Source organism: Dermacentor albipictus, chromosome 4, assembly GCF_038994185.2.
Source record: "Dermacentor albipictus isolate Rhodes 1998 colony chromosome 4, USDA_Dalb.pri_finalv2, whole genome shotgun sequence".
Taxonomy (NCBI): domain Eukaryota; kingdom Metazoa; phylum Arthropoda; class Arachnida; order Ixodida; family Ixodidae; genus Dermacentor; species Dermacentor albipictus.
In genome coordinates this window covers 57440455-57455631 of record NC_091824.1, presented here as the reverse complement: position 1 = coordinate 57455631, position 15177 = coordinate 57440455, and the positions used below count along the sequence as shown (strand labels likewise).

The 15177-nt window shown below is 48.0% G+C and overlaps 1 protein-coding gene across 7 annotated transcripts in view; it reads right to left on the bottom strand.

The window, feature by feature from the left end:
- Positions 1–15177, bottom strand: part of LOC139059103 (homeotic protein antennapedia-like) — a 368433-nt gene that overhangs the window by 89672 nt on the left and 263584 nt on the right. Inside the window, exon 1 of one of the 7 annotated variants that reach the window (XM_070537006.1) lies at positions 8259–8714. The exons of the other annotated variants lie outside the window; for them this stretch is intronic. The gene's annotated coding sequence lies outside the window, so the exon portion shown is untranslated. Of the gene's footprint in view, positions 1–8258; positions 8715–15177 lie in introns of those variants that run through there. 7 annotated transcript variants of the gene reach the window in all.

Below are 15177 nucleotides of genomic sequence, written 5' to 3'. Positions count from 1 at the left end.
GTCCTGTTTGCCTTGCGGATTCCAAGCGTGATTGGCTTCAACCTTTTATGCAAAAGAGTTTCGTTAAATTAACTACCTAGCGGGGCACTTCGTGGTGAATATTTCCAACAAGAACTGTAACTGCTTATGGGATTCGCCTAGCGCATTGCGTGGGTAATAGGCCATCACAGACTGCGGCACCTCAGTGGACAAGCACACCCGATGACATACTCGTATGCGCTTCCACGATTCAATATACTTACATCTGCTCTCGCCAAACAATTTTGACGCGACACAAACACAGATAGTTACCCCAGGTTTCTCAATAAACGGTTCGGGCGCCCGCTATAGTCTACCCAGACACTGTAAGTGTTCCTGTTGAAGTCGAGGATACTCGAAACACATTTAGAACGCTGCCAAATCGTCAGCACAGCGGCTTCGAAGCTAGGCATTTCTCGATCTCATCGTTCGTGCCAACAGTGCGAAGAAGCGTGATGCATTTCCATATTCCTACAACAAATGGAAAATCGACTGAAGTCTGTCAGGAATTGAGATGTTACGACATGCTCCAGTTGGCAAATCCCGCATATCCTGCCATTGTTCTTATCGAGAAGTGATGGACGCGTGTGGTCGCTTTGTTCGATGAGAAAATGTTTCGGAGTTGTCATTTGTTGTTTGATTTGTAACTCTAGCACAGTAATTGCAAATGAATCTCGTATAGACATGTCACCGGTGCGTCCTCAGCAAGTGAGGCCGAACGGGGGCGCTCGCACCTTTGATGCGTTCTGCAGCGGAAGGGTGCTTGATTCAACGCGGTCGGCAACAATAAGGTTTAATTTGCTGTTCAAAACCACCAATATCAGCACCATGTCCATCTAAGAACAGAAACAATGTGTTTTTATTGATGATGAAACTGTTTTACTTAGCGCAAATGTCCACGATCTCCCTTCTTGGGAGTTTACAGCCTGAGGATGAAGGAGGGGGAACAAAAAAAAAGGAAGGATAGCTGACAGTGTTCAGGCACCCGAAATGTTAACCACGCATAACATTCCAAAGAACGCGAGTAGAATGAGCGCAGGAGTCCACATTAAAGAGACCTGACGCCTGACAAGTAGCAACTTCATTTCTCACGTCGCGAACAAGGTACAGGGGGGCACACCGACAGGTTCTACAGCCTAGTTTGGTCGCGTCTCCGACGTCGTCTATACTCTCACGCGTCGGTTCAATGCTGTATAGGTTACGTAAGTGCAAGGTGTACACAGTCGGGGCTCTGGCACCGCCGAGTTACACGAAGCCACTCCGCGTAGCTTACGGCACACGCAAAGAGGGTCATGGTCGACCGTTAATTCGGCCCTTCCCGTCTCGCATAAACAAACCCGCGTGCTTGGAGCGGCCCGCTATGTATCGAGGCATCGGAGCCGCGAGCGCAAAGCGCATAGCTGCCGGCTTGGGTCATAAACCCGGTCCTCCCGTCGTTCCATTGAGCGGGCGTAAATCTTCTTTATGGTGGCCCTGAATATGCGCGCGTCAAGCCTGTCGGCGCCTCGGTGGCAGGGTCAGAAGGCGTGAGAGATTCTTACTTGGATAGAGAGGGAGAGAGAGCAACCGACACTAGCGAGGGCGCATATGTGTACATATGTATAGTGCATTGCACTCAACACAAAATGTGCGTCCTATGCGACCAACGGCCTGGGCATGCCACCGCATCTTCGAGGAGGGCCGTATAGACGAGTCGGGAAGCTTCTGTTTGCCAAGCTCTTCTTACGTTTCCTTGCGCTGACAGGGATGTGTGACTAAGTTGCTCGAGACCACTGCGACGGGAAGCCTCGGTGACTGTCGTCGTCTTATGACTGACTTTCCATTTGATCTACCCGAATTTTAGACTCGGGGATATTTTGCTTGCAGTGGAAAGCGCATATTTTGGCGCACTGCCATAAAAAAAAAAGGAAAAAAATATTCTTCGGAGGAAATGTTTAGTAGATACACAAAAGTGTACGACGAATTCCTGCGGTTCGCGAATGCTGTATATTTGGACTTTTCACGCGAAAGAAGAAACGGGAAATTAGATTTCAAGCGCGTCTCTTTCGGTCCTTTACTTTTACTTTCCGGCACAGGTATGGAGCAGCCATTCATATACTTGCGATACTTAAATGTACTTTATTAATTCTTTCTTTATCGAACATGTGGGAACCCATTTTTTAGTATATGTAACAGAGGGCACAAAGGGTGCTTGGCGAAGTCCTAGCGAAATTTGAGCGCTATTTTCGTAGGATCTTTACAACGAAAGCATCAGAAGTGCTACCAGCGCGCACATGCAGGAAAATTTATTTTCTGTTGGTATAAAACGCCCGTATACTGATTGTATTAAAGTCCAAAGTGCGCATATTTTATTTATTTGTTTCAGTTGGCACGTTTCAATTGGTGACTTACATTACATCTATACCGTTTGTACAAGCTATACCGAGACAAGTTAGCAAGAAGTAGTACATAAGCACCTTAATCGCTACATACGTTCTCAGTCCGCGTATTGCTCGATTAAACTTCCCTTCGTTTAGTCGCCGGATTTGCGACCAACCTTAGTTTTTCAGCACGTTTCCGCGATGAAATCTGACACTAATGCGGCCAAAACATACGCGAGCTGAAACATACGCGAGTTGAAATTTGTTAAATTTCGTGCATTGGTTTGGGGGGCTCGCAGACAGTGTTCAATGCGTTTAGCACGTCAATACTCTGGTCCCTATGCTGCACCCAGTGCGGACTGCAGCCAGTGGAAGCTTCTTCCGGTCAAGACGTTATCACGATAATTGCCATCAATATCATTTGTACCATTTTGTGAAATTAACTTATGCATCCGGACATTGAACAAAAATTTGTTCAAAGTTATAAGTTCCAAAGAGGAACCAGTGTTATTTCATGAGATGCTGCATGTACTAAAGATAGATAGACAGAGAGAGATGCAAGGAAAGGCAGGGAGGTTAAGCAGACGTACGTCCGGGTTGCTATCCTGCACTGGGAAGAGGGAACAAATGGGTGAACAGAAATAAAGAAGGGAGAGAAAAGACTAGTAGCGCGTCGTTGTACGTGTCTGTGGTGCACTGAATAATGAAGGCAATTTACCAGATGATTTGGTATAGAGTGGACCATACAGTAGGCGGCTCTCAGGCGTATGACTCTGCTTCCCCCTAGCTCTCATTACTGCCGGCAATCAGTTCACGCTCTTGCGCAAGTCACCTAGGCCCATGGGCGTGGCTGCGAGGTGGATGCATTGAATGACCGCTGCTCTAGTTCCGCGAGACAGTATGGACCCCAAACCATATTTCGCTTTGCTGCAGAATGCAGTCGGCAAAACACTCTTATCGCGTGTAGGCATCGATCGTAACGCAAGATTTTTCTTCTCCTCGCAGCATCTGGCGAGGTAACTTTTTTTCACGGGAGGCATAGAGTATCGGAAGCCTCGAGTATAGTAGCGCCTTGTGCTTCGTGTGCAAGCTAAAAACAAAGATTATTTCTGGCAAGAGATAGAGAGAGAGAGAGAGAGAGAGAGAGAGAGAGATTATTGAAGAAAAGGCAGGAAGGTTGGGCTGAACTAGTGCGTTTTAGCTCGGTGTACTCTGCACACAGTGCTGTCCACTCCTTTACGGCGAAGGGGGGGGGGGATAGAGAGAGAGAGAGGGAAGGAGAATGCCTATTTCACGCTTAACTCCATTTTCTATAGTTTCTTTTCTAGAGAGTATACATCTGTTCCCCGCACTTGCGCATAGATGGAGTGCACGCACTCCTTTCCGAGAGTACAAGTACTATCAAATATGGAGTCAATGATGTAGAAAAGCACTAACTCCCACAAGAGGAAATTGCCACCACTCCCTTTGCTTGGAGAATGTGGGGAGTCCACGACGCCGTGTGAGAGAGCTGCGACTTGCGCCCATATATCCCAGCAGAGAGAAGTGTATATTTGTCAACACCGAATAAAAGGACACATATATCGATGTTTCTAGAACTAGTAAGTATTCAGGAACTAGTACTTACAGCAGTAGAGGTAGCGGATATCACCGGGTTAAGATACTGTCATACGAGAGCGTCAGTTGGCTACAGAACGTGTTCGAAGGCTACATATCACGTTAGAACTTGTCGCGATTGATTTTTTGTGACTTTTTAATTTTGGCTATTTCGTGAGCCGGACACAATCGGGAGCAAGCTCAGTGTCGCAGCACTTCCTTCGTCGCTTTCTTTCTTATGCTATTACATGATAAGAAGCGTACTATATCACACCGGTGTTGTCGCTATTTCGAGGAATAATGAATATTTCGAACCGTTTCTTTTACGCATTTACATTTGGATCTTCACTGCGCTGCATTTAGGTAGGTATTTGCCGATTTCCAGGAAACTCATTTCTCAATTGTATTAGTACCAGATTTTGTCGTAGCTGAATGCTTTATTCTGGCGTTTCTCAATATGAGAGAGGGAGAGGGAACGTTGCGTAGACCAGAACGTCCCTTGAATTCCGATATTCTCTTCCGCAGTGATTTGGCCAATATATATATATATATATATATATATATATATATATATATATATATATATATATATAATCAGCCTGGTTACGCCCACTGCAGGGCAAAGGCCTCTCCCATACTTCTCCAGTGTGTGTATGTAAGTATATATATATATATATATATATATATATATATATATATATATATATATATATATATATATATATATATATATATATATATATATATATATATATATATATATATATATGTGTGTGTGTGTGTGTGTGTGTGTGTGTGTGTGTGTGTGTGTGTGTGTACTATAAATCGAGGGACGAGTGGTGCCCTACAACTATCAACCTCATAGATAAACTAGTGCCCGAAGTTGCTAGATTAGATTAGATAGATAGATAGATAGATAGATAGATAGATAGATAGATAGATAGATAGATAGATAGATAGATAGATAGATAGATAGATAGATAGATAGATAGATAGATAGATAGATAGATAGATAGATAGATAGATAGATAGATAGATAGATAGATAGATAGATAGATTACAAGTCTCATTGAGTACAGGAAAACAGGGGCCACAGTCCTGCCGTTTTGCCACTTGGCGGCGCTGTCAGGCCTAAATAGTATCTTCAAGCTGCGCTCCACCGGCAAGCACGAAGTGAAGCACTAATATGTGAAGCGTTTCGCCAGGGAACCACGAATAAACTCGTGGAGCGGGTGTGGCCGTCGTCCTGCAGCGCAGCAGCGTTTGCCCAGCTTGCTACGTCGCGCCGCTATGTGTCGCTCCCGTGTGTTGATGCAGCACGTGTCTGAGATGCTCGAGGGCAAAGGTAAACCTCACTATCGCTTTCGATGCTTCTCCCTTCGGGCAAGACGTTTTTCACAAGGACACTGACGTTAACATGTCGCGAGGGTTGGGCATGTAAGCACACTATAATCACAAGCGAGCGCAGTGCTAACAATACGTTAATGAAGACAGGGTCCTTTATATTCTCGCCAGCGTGTAGTAGAAATCGAAGCTGTATCGACGCATGTATTCGTATCGTGCGCTTGACTATGCTACCCTGTATTAACGAAGAGTCGTGATTATTGTGATCAATGCCTTGTATAAAACTGAATATTCTGCGGTGTCCGCAAACTTGCTATAACTGTCCCTGTCGGAGCGTTTTTTTTTTATTAGCTCTACAGATGGATATTGATCAGAAGAACGTTCCTTGCTTTCAGCCGGAGGCAACGAATCACAAGAAAGAAGGGCTGTTAAATTGGTTTAAAACACCGTCTAATCTTCGTTACATTAGTCAAACAGTAATATTATTGTTTTCTGGCATTTTAACGCAATAATGCTTAAAGTGTAAAACAAATTGCATATCGGGACACACACTTACTAGAATTTTTATAATTTGCACATTTCTTGCAACACGTACAAGAATGATTGCTCGCTCACTCTACCGAACACCGTCAAGTGCAGTGTAAAACAATGTGGGGGACGCTGTGGGGGACAAAGCTATCTGAGAGAAATAACAAGCCAGAGCATGAAAATCAAGCGAGCCTAAACAAAATAATCATCCCCATAAATTTCAATGAACTTTCACACGAATCTAAGGTATATGATCACCACACTGCGGTGTAGACATGATGGTATAAAACTATATCACTAATCACCTACGATATCATTACTATGATGAATCGCCAGTCACTTTAGGGAGCATGCGACGCATTAGCTTTCCTTTTGATTTGAAAATTCAAGCTCGAAGTCGTTGCCCCCCACCCCTCCTTCTTTTTGTGGGGGGGGGGGGGGTGAGTACGTTTTCAGCAAGTCGTGTCCGTCACAATCCTGCTAGTTCCAGGACATGACGCAGCTTGAAATTAACGACTTCATTTGTGCACACTTCCAGGCGCCCGAAATACTTTCTAGTAAGCATTGCGATTTCAACTTTATCATATAAGTTTGCTCACTGAATAAACTTCCAAGAAGACAGAAACTTAAATGAATATGATACTTCACACTATGCATATCTCTGTAGCTTTTCCCATAGAGCTTAGCCGTAGAGCGTAGCTTCAGGAATTGTCCCCTATCAGTCGCCAATAGATGCGAACTCAGCTATCCAACACATACACCGATAAGCGTGGCAATATCAATTGCTCGACATATATTGGTGGCGAGAACGCGTAATTCATGCCTGCAGCATCACGGTCAGTGATGTGACACTGTGTTATTTACGGCCGTGTAATTACGAAATGAAAGGGAATGCGGACTGTGTATACATGTTTTCAGCTACGGTAAAGGAGGAGACTCCATATAAGGTCAGTATAGTTTCGGATCACTACAGCTTTGCTTTCAACCGCGTTCTTTTTCAACGTGGTCCCAACAATGAGTGAGAGTTATAGGCTCAGAATGGGCGCGTAATATACGCAATACATTGAGCGAACATACGTTGCGAACTGAGACGGGAAACCGAAAGTAACGAGTAATTGTTGTCTGCGGCATTTGCGCTGTCTTTTCCATATTTAGTTGGGCAAATACCGGAAACTTGCTACCGCGAATTTATTTGCAATATACTAGCGTCCAAGCTGCATTCATCGGACTTCCTATACTCTCACGATCGATGAGAAATTTGTACGCTCTTAGCCTTTAATAAGAGCTGCTATGAAGATCGCTGTGAAGCCAGCAGTGCCTGATGTCGAACTATGAGTCTGCAAGGAACACATTTAGGCAGGCACAAAGGGGAGGGGGGAATGCGCAATGAAGAGGCTTGTCTTTCCCTCACAGGATATGCGTTCGTCTTGCTGTATGTACGTTCCTGTGTGGTTGTGTAGCGGTGAGTTCTTGGTATCGTACCGTCCGGTTTCCGTTCCTTTCTTGTTATACCTCCCACAAAAGAAATTTGTGTGAAATCAGTTACCGGAAAGATGCAACAGCCATCAAAGAAGGAAAGGTCATCGCGAAAGCGAAAATGATTTTCTCCCAGCGGACAATGGTTACAGATTAGAAAGGACAACTTAATGTTAAAATAGGTTTGATAAGTTAAAGTAAGTGCTTTTCGCTGTGTTTTTTCACCTTCAGTGATGTACCAACTGACCCAGCTTGCTAGCTTGTAGTTAAAATAAGTCGCTGTAGCTGTTGTCAGAAACACAGGCGTGGTGAGGATGAATTTGGAAATCACAGTGAAGAAAATAGAGTGTGTGAGCGGATGACGCGGAAGTTAACGGTCTGAAGCGAACAGAAGCAAAAATTGAAACCGAAAGTACAGGTGATTCCCTAAAGAACCTTTTATATAAAACTCAAGGCAAGCAGCCAAAAGAGGAAAAAAAACGAGCAAATTATGGAGAAGGAATGGCCGAGAACGAGAATGTTGAAGCGTACTACATTTAAGTGAGCGGAGCGGTCTGTAGGGCAATAGCGATAAAACCACAGCCGTGTTATGGAACTAACCTGGTACGAAAACAACGCAAGTCATTAAGTGCAGTTAGTGAACGTGCGATGCGGCAGAGGGACAAATGCGGCCCTTGCAGCGTGAGACCGTTCCGGTGTAGAGCGCAACCGTCCTCCGCGCGACGCCCACAAATATCCCGCTCGACGGGACCAGCGTGCGCCATGAAAGAAGAGCAAAGGCATAAAGGCGGAACAGAATAGGTGGCGAGCCGGAACCAAGCGCGTACGGGCGCGCGCGCGCGCGCGTTCGCGTGGCGTACGCTATTTACGAAGGCCGCGGAAGCTGCAGAGGGGAGGTGTGCGCTGGCGCCCGCGGGGGTTGATAGGACCACCTACCGTGACGACAGTGACAGGGCGGAGAAGGAGGCCGGCTACGACGTAAGGACGCACTGCAGCGACGTCAGGACAACATTGTAATCCAAGCAGGGGCCGATTCCAGCGACGCGTCTCCCGAAGCGCATGCGGCGCGGTCGTCGACGTTTCCGGCGCTACGCCGCCAGTCGCTGCTGCTGGTGTGCCGCCGTCGACGCCGGTGCGGAGGAGACGCGCCGCGCCGCGCCAGGCCATGCCGCTTCTGCGACTGCTGCTGCCGGCGGCTCAGGCAACGCCGCGAGGAAAGGACCGGACCTCTTTCCTCGCCCAACGGCCTCCTTCGCTCGCTCGCTGCCGCGCTCGTTCTATCGCGCCCTGCGAGCGTGCACGTCGTCACCGGGGGCCGTGGCGTGGTGGCAGCAGCGGCGCTCTAATAATCGAATTCGGCGGCGCCGGCGCAGCCCCGGCCAGCATTGGCGGAGCGTGCGGCCCCCCCCTTCCCCCCACTCCCTCGGAAGGAGCGCTTGCGCTGCGGCGAGGGCGGCTTGCAGGGAGTAAACGCCGCGCCCGCGGAAGCGCCGCACCACGTGACGCGACGCCGGCCAATCGCCGCGCGCCTCCTGGGGTCTTGCCGAGATGGAACGAAGGGTGGCAATGATAAGAGAAAGAAGGGTGGCTGCTGGAGATGCCTTTGGGTGTGTGCGTGCGTCTGTGCGCGCGCGACGCCGACGACCGAGCCCTCTTCCAACGCTGCGCTGCTCCCCTGATAGATTTGGAGGAGGGCAGGACGGATGGACGGTTCGCCCTGTCAGCGCCCTGCCTTCCAGGTCTCTCCCCTTTGGCCAAGCCGGCGTGCAGAAGCCGCCCCGCACAGGCGGCAGCGCATCGCCTGTGGCGGCTTCCTCCAAAATGTACGTTCCCGGGTCATCAGCGTCTTCAGCGTCCCCGTGCTTGTTTGTCACGACACTTTGGCCCTTAATTTCTCTGTGACACCAACCGAGACAACATACCGAACTTTATGAAAGCGAGCTTTGTCACGCAGCTATGACTTTGCAAGTGGGCACGAAACTGCACCGACAGATGGCACATAAAGTCGTCCCGCGACCGAGCAGCCGAGGCTGCGGCTGCCCCGCTGAGTCTGGAGGGCAGAACGACGGACGCGCTACCTCTTAGTTGAGTCAGCAGTGCGTGGCGAACGGAAAAAAAAAAACACACACACAGGAAGTCTACAATTGCACCATCACGACGGCCGCGCGGCCAGAAGTGCCACATTGCCAAATACCAACGAACACCATGAAAAGGTTTGCAAAACATTTTAAAAAAAGAAACAATCATGAGCCGTTTTACTCTGTGAAGGTGGATGACCAGCGAACCTGTTTAGTGCACGACTCAGAGGTGACGCAGGATTTTGAACAAAGGTACGAACACATTTATTGTCCTGATCGGTGGTCATCGTCACAATAGGTACGCAAACACATTCGCGCATCACCTCTGTTATTAAATGTGTCAGTCACGTAAGACAATGAATGGATCACACCCCCTTAAGCGATGGCTCAAATGGCCCCGCGAACGCGGCCTCCCCACTACCACAATTGACCACATACTCGACAGCTTGATCCGAAGTTGTGATCGAGAAAGTATCTCTGACGCCTTTCGTTTGCTTCGTCGAATCCCGGCACTGTGCCCCAGTGGAGTCACTGAGTCACTGGCTGCGTTCTCTTGCTCCTCGCTTAGGTGACGCTTTGAGGGCACGCTCCGCTTCTACACTCTAACAGAAGTTTGCACCCTTTGGGGTGTATACCTGCCACACAACGATAATCGTCATCTGCCTTGATGCGTTTCCTTTCTTTAACGCTGCGAGCCCAGTACTTTCCAGTAACGAACGGCATGCGCGTTATCAGCATGACATAGCATTCCCGACAGGAAAGTAGCGTGCGCGGCGTTTTCAAGAAAGGAAACGCATCAAGGCAGATGACGATTACCGTTGTGTTGCAGATATACACCCCAAAGGGTGCAACCATTTTTAGAGTGTAGGGCCGCCATGTAGGCACGACGTCCACGGTCCGCCTGCCACCGCTGCTCTCGACGTCGCTCATCGTAGAGACTCTGCTCTTCAGGCGTACGAATCAAGCGTGGCCTTTCCATAGCGAACGGTGGAGGGAAATGGTACCAGAATTGCCCTTGGTCGCACTTATCAGGCGCGCACTACGTCACACACTACCTCATACGCACGCATAGCTACCGCCGAAGGGCTTTTGCGACGCCGCTCTAAGGACGCAGGTGTTGTCGACGCAGCTGCGACGGAGCACAGTTTAGATAGACGCAGGTGGCCGTTAAACCGAGCCTCCACGCGAGCGACTATATGTGCGTTAAGCGGGGCGCAGTCCAAAGGAGTGCACGAAACAAAACACGTTTGTTTGTAATTTGCGATTGAGAGAAAGAGAGATAGCAAAGAGAGGAAAGGCAGGGAGGTCAACCAGACGAGCGTCCGGTTTGCTACCCTACACTGGGGGAAGGGAAAGGGGGAACAGAAAGAAAGAAAGCGGGATAGAGGGAACACTGTCTGTGCACGCAGCAAAGTGCTCGGAAATCAGTCAAGTCAAAGCAAGTGCTCCGTCGATACGTTAGGCTGCCGTCAGTCTTGGTGGTTCATAGCTGGTGATGCGATTGAGTATGCTTCCTAGTTAATAGGCTGAATGAAACTTGGAAGGACTGGAGTTTTATCCTGGCGGTCAAACACCCGGGGCTGTCCGTTTCCCTCCCGTAGAAGCCCACGCATTGAGAGCAGACGGGAATTCCACAATATTTGCAACTTCACTGTGAACTACGTAACTATGAAAAGTAAATGAAACTCGGCGTAATGTTATAGTCGTTCTAGCGGCTAATTTTCATATAATCTGTTTCGGGAATTTTTTTTTTTTAAGCAAGAGTTACAGTTGTTTTCTGTAACTATATACTCCCTCCGTAGATGGGTGTATGATGCATTGACAGCAGACGGAAATTCTGTAACGTTTACAACTTCACCGTGAACTTACTAATTATGACAAGTAAATGAAGCCCGGTGTAATGATAGACTCGTCCTGAGGGCCAATTTCAGTACGATTTTTTCCTAAGATACCTACATTAGATTGAGAGCTACAGAGCATTCGCGAGAAAGTCAGCTTTGCCGCAAGGCGTTTTCTGTTCGGCGCCACGATTTTTTTCAGGAGGCTTGCCACAGACAGTCCTTCGCGACGTTAGTTGGCGTTGGTATAGCAAGTCCTTTTTTTTTTTTTGGAAAGTAAGATCAGGCGACTGCGCATGTACTTTTTTCTATAGTCGGATACAACTTTAGAAAAAAGGGGGCGTTTACTCTTCCGAGGCGGATGCACACGAGCATCCACCAATGGGCGCGCACTCTGGACCGACGTCATGCGCCGGACGGCCGGTGACCGCCGCTTCGGTCATCTGGGCGGGGCCTCCCCCTTTTTCTAAACTTGTATCCGACTATAGTCAGCGACCCCGTAAGACAAAGTGTATAAAGAACACTGAGCTTTCTAACGCGCAACAAAAGCCAGCAGATCCTGCACCAGTCCTGTTGCACCGGTCATATACCCGCGTCGAATCGCCCACTTACGTCGTCGATCTGTCATGAGGTAGGCCGCGTACATAGCCGTCGACCCTAGCGTGCCTTGTGAAACTAAGATTTCATCGCTGCTATAAGTGCGTCGAATCCTGACGCAACATAGCAGGACCCGGAACGAAAGGGGCGGCCACGCATAGGGCGTGCTTTCGACGTGTTCACGGCGAGGCGCCGCCCGACATCGTAACGCCGCTCGGTACCATGACTACCCCGTAATCACCATCTATACGTGTTCCATGTGGTTACCGGTTAAAGCGGGTGCCCAATGTGACACGTGGCTTGGCGTGGCTGCGCCAACACGCTATAAGCAAGAAATGCATGCGAGAAACCTGTTCTAAATGTTTCCATTCACGCGGCAACAGAACGCGCGTATAGCCGGTCATAGCGTAAACGTCTCTACACCATGCAAGCAGAAGAACCGAGACTCCTGAAGCAGGTTCTTGTTATAGTGTGCTTTGACGTAACCAAAAGATAGTTAACATATACGCGGAGGGAAGTTTTTACATAGAGATGTCACTGCCATCAAAGTAAACGATGTTATTTGAAGAAGGTAACGGTCACTGGTTGTTGACTTGAAGCATCTGGCCCAGGGCCCCATAACCCCCCCACCTTCCCAGGGTTCCGTAGAAACAACCTTGCGTAAAGTCAATTTCCATCGCCATCAACTCCAACCGCCTCTCTGGTCTTGAAGATCATATAGCTCCAGTTCAACGTTATACTTATTTACTCACAAAAGATTAAGTAAGCTGGAGCTGCAGTAGTTGGTGTTGACGATGATTGAAGATACGCACCAGTGTTGCATTATATACGGTGGGATGTCTACAGGGAGTGTAGGAATCACAGACATCATCTGGCAGAGGTGAGTGCAGCGTTGATCCGAACATACATCGTCATACGATAGGCGTGAGCCATTTTCTCAGGCACATTTAGAGCATGATAAACTGTTAGCTAGTGACGTTCGGCGAGATTGGCCTTAACTGCCAATCAATCGAAGTTTGATTTGGCACGTACATATAATTGCTCTACGTCTGGAAACTGCTGCGTCGCAGTACTCCCGCATCGCTCGCAAATAAATGGCGCGGCCGTGGTAACTACATTCTCGTGGTGTAAAGAAATAAAGGGAGGCGAAGATTATCGCAATTGTCTTACCACGACTGTACAGCAAGCATAAGAATTATTATACAGAGGCGTGTTCAGGGCGTGTCGGATTCACAGGTATTATTTGGTGCATGTGCGTTAATAGCGTTCATCCGAACGCATATTCTTTGAGAAAGACGTAACCCCTGTTTGGATGCACCCTTTGAACATGAAAGAACGGACTTATGATTAATGATGACTGGCCACATCGGCCTTAACCGGCAATCAAAGCTTAATCACGCGCATACGTATTCGTGCTTAGCATGTAAACTTCAATAAATGCAGCGCGTCTGTGATTTCCTGCGACAAGGTACCCTTCCGGCCTTGTATGTAAATAATTAAAACAGCAGACGTGGTACTATTTTCTTGGTGGAAAGCAATGAAATGACACAAAAATTACGTTAACTGTGCCCCATGATGCTTAAGAATATGAATAGCTTATGAATTAAATCGAGGGTCCAGCCGAAAGCAACCTTGTCGGGTAAAATCGCAATAATGAAAACAGAACGCCGAGCAAGATCAAAATTGTTTAAAAAGGTAAGTTTCAATTTCGAACAAGGACAAATCGCTGATGGAGGAATGAAAAGTCTGTTCCTAAATAACATTAACCTGGTCGACACTCTGTTTTCGTTTATTCCTTTGTTACTTACTACACGATGAAGAGCTGCGGTGCGACAATATGAACTCCGAAACTATAGCTACGGGTTCACAGCACTGTATTGCAAATTAAAATTCCCACAGATTAAAGCACCATCACGTGAAATTGATTTCTTTGTGGTTGTGGACGAGATACTTGAGGATTATGCAACGAAAGCAGGTGAAAATGCTTTTGAACAAATGCAACGACTGCGCCTGACTCCTAGACAGTACAAAAATCATTAGTTTCTGGAGGCATGAAAAATGGCGAAAGATCCGGCTAATTTCTATACCACGCGCAAACGTCTAGACAGGTTGCGTTCGAAAGCAACCGGGCACACCTTGCACGAGACGTGCCATTTACTATAAGCAGGATTGCACTTACTGGTATAGATAAGCCGCAAGTATAGTAAGACCACAACCTCAAGATCATGTGTGCTCACTGCGGAATAATTTCTCGATATAGTAAGGCTACACGATGAGGCTGCGAGCTCATTCCGCCTTCGCTTCGGATGAGTAAATCACGCAACATAGAGAGCTCACGTGAATCATGAGCCCGTGGTTAGGTTTGCAAGGATAACTAGCAGTTCGTGCTTCAGCAAGGCTATTGCTCGCTTCGCGAAAGTGACGAAGCAATTCAAGAATATAACCACAGGATGCGCAGCCATAAACCAAATAGTACTATTCCTAACCATCCGCACCCACAAGCGTTTAAATTGGTTCTCCGCGTTGCTTATTCCCGTACAAACCTTACACGTGGTCAGTTTAGTACGAGTAACGTATAGCACTTCATCAAATCCATGCGCTTAAAGTGAATTGAACTGCTAAAAAATGTAGATTGCGTTTGGAAGTTCCACGAAGAGACAAAGCAAAGAAGGCTATCTCGAGCATCCTTCTCCTCAACCCCCTCCTCCCACCCCCCATTCGTACCTCCCCGTTTACGTTCGCCTGCGCGATTTATTTCAACGCTTCCCTCCCATGCGCTCGCTAATTTTTGGCTGGCGTAGTTATAGTTATTATGACGCGTCAGCGTTGGTCAAGCTGCTGGGCAGCAGAGCGAAGGACGTTCGCCGCTGCCGCCTCATAAATACCGAGTCAGCCTATCGCCTCGCGCAGGGTACGCCGCTGGAGACGAGGGCAACGAACGCTATGCCCTCGCCGAAACCTAACCTAATCGCCGAGCAACGTAGGGGGGCATGGGACTCGCAAGGGGCTCATGGCGGCCAGCGTTGTCGCCACAATCGCGTAATTAATCGAACCCCGTGCGCACACCTAAAGCACTCGTCTACGAATAATTACGGCAGCGGTACCGGTAGCAGTGCAGCAGCAGCAGCAGCCGCAGAGGGCCGCTAGCAGTGAAGCCATTATTTCATACATTATGCAGAAATGCGCCCGGCGCGAGGCGTATATACGTTCGGAAATCGTCGGCAAGCCTCGCACCCCGAGGACACTTGCAAAGGGCAGCCTGTTGTCTCTTGGTCGGCCGAGCTCCTTAGTGAAATTAAGACAGTTTCGCATTCGAGATGTATGAAACGATATACTGACGGA